We start from the raw sequence: 2,532 nt of genomic DNA on the forward strand, positions 1-2,532 counted from the left end.
GATCGAAAAATCAGTTCGTCTGTATGCTAGTCCGACAGACAAAAAAGGACGCAAGGGCAGCTATTGGCTACTGGCTATGAACTTCCTTATTCTAGTCCGGTCGTACGTCATCACGTTCGAAACGATCAGACTTTGGTGTGATCGTGTGTAGGCAAGTCCTCCAGGGTTCAGTCCGACGAAAAGTCCGGTCGTTTGTACACGGCGTTAGCCTTTCACTGTGACATTATCCCAAAACTGGGGTGAGAAAAAAAAAAATTGTGACCAGGGTCACCAAGGTCAGACGGACTGACAGACATCCAAATGATACAGACAGGCATTTGTCCTTCATTGGATTTCACTGTCTGTCATCACCGATGGCCACAGATGCCCCCTGGCACAGCACCCACCTTGGCCGGAATTTTTGTCTGCATTCAGAGAATGGCAAAACAGGATCCCACTCAGCTGGAACAAAGGTGCCACTTGTCATTGTATTAAAATAAATACACATCTATAGAAGTGGTTGAGAAAGGAGGGCACAAGTAACTTGATGGCGACATAATTAGCCGCAATATTCCTCCCGGTGTGTGCCAAGAACAATCGTGTGCCAAAAAGTTTTTTTTTTTTTGTATATTCTACAACAGCACTTAGAAAGTGATGAAACAAAAAGGGGGAGAAGAATAATGTCCTTTGTCATCATTTCTCGGTCTCAGGACACAGTCAGTGTACATGCACAACATATTACTACATGTGTGGATATATGCTGCTGGGCTGCTCTCTCTGTCACTTCAGCTGCAATATAACTTCACTATGAAGTCTCACTCCCAGTATAGAGGTAGCCCCATCCTCCTTATAGTGCATACAAAACTTTTTATTTTCCTGTTTTGAATGAAGTGCGTTTGGGTTAAAAACACCTATCAAGTTGAAACAGTGGATTTATGTGTTTTTTTGCTGACTAGTTGAATCAAGTCCCTGGGAAATGTTGTACAGATTTGTTCAAATACATATATTGTATGCAGTATATAGGGGATTTAGGTGACTTTGAACGTGGCGTGGTTGTTGGTGCCAGACGGGCTGGTCTGAGTATTTTTTAAAAACTGCTGATCTATTGGGATTTTCACACACAACCATGTCTCGGGTTTACAGAGAATGGTCTGAAAAAAGAGAAAATATCCAGTGAGCGGCAGTTGTGTGGAGGAAAATGCCTTATTGATGTCAGAGGAGAATGGACAGAACTGGTTAGAGATGATAGAAAGGCAACAGTAACTCAACTAACCACTCATTACAACCAAGGTATGCAGAACACCATCTCTGAACACACAAGACATTAAACCTTGAAGCAGATGGGCTACAGCAGCAGAAGACCACACCAGGAGCCACTCCTGTCAGCTAAGAACAGGAAGCTACAATTTGCACAGGCTCACCATAATTGGACAATAGAAAATTGGAAAAACATTGCCTGTTGTGATGAGTTTTAGATTCAGCTGTGACATTCCATATGAAAGTATGGATCCATCCTGTCTTGTATCAACAGTCCAGGCTGGTGGTGGTGTAATGGTGTGGGGGATATTTTCTTGGCACACTTTGGGCCCCTTAGTACCAATTGAGCATCATTTAAACGTCACGGCCCACTTGAGTATCGTTGATGACCATGTCCATCATATATATATATATATATATATATATATATATATATATATATATATATATATATATATGTGTGTGTAGCACCCTCCACCTAAAGGTAGGTGCTAGAATAGTATTTTTCTAGTTCAGGGCCCAAGTGCAGGTAAATTTAGCCAGGCCTGTGCTTTAGGTTAGGCCTGGTTGTTTTGATTTGGGACTGGGAGTGTTCGGTGTAGTGGGGGGTGTGGTCACCTGTGCTCTGATCCAGAGATGCCTCCCCTGCTTTCAGAAAGATGGTTCTGGAATGGCGGTTGGACCTGAAGTCTGAGTGGCAGGCAGCTCATGTGAGGAGCCCTGACCAATTATCTTTCGGTATTGGCAGGGGGCAGGCCTCCCGTATAAGCTGGGATCACATGTTGCCAGGGAGGAGTCTGGAGTAAAGGAAAGACAGCATGGAGTAGTGAGTTGCTGTTCTGGGCGTCCCCACGCGGGGATGCGCCGAGTGCGGAGGAGGGATGGAGGAACCGCAGAGAGGGAGTCTAAGATAAAGATCTTCGTCTTTAACAAAGTATCAGGCTGCTGTTACCGGGGAGCACAGGACTTGAATGCTGGACAAGATCAATGCAGAAGAAGTAGCAGTAAAGTGGAAGAGAGTAGAGCAGCGTTCTGTGACTGGGGACACAGAACGGCCAAGTAATCAAAGGTCAGTGTACAGAACAAGAGAAGTTATCAAGAACAGTGTAGAATGCTGTGGCCGGGGAACACAGCATTGATAGCAAAGGACTGGCTGGGAACAGTAGTCCGTTTATTACCATGTGTCAGACTATCGGGGGGAGATACCGTGTTGTCTCGGGTCTGGTTAGCACATTGGTAATATCTTCCAAAGACTGTGTGGCTGTCTTACTCATTGATCCATCAGGGAGAGGTTGT

The sequence above is a fragment of the Aquarana catesbeiana genome, linkage group LG02, assembly GCF_042186555.1.
Source record: "Aquarana catesbeiana isolate 2022-GZ linkage group LG02, ASM4218655v1, whole genome shotgun sequence".
In the NCBI taxonomy this organism is placed as follows: domain Eukaryota; kingdom Metazoa; phylum Chordata; class Amphibia; order Anura; family Ranidae; genus Aquarana; species Aquarana catesbeiana.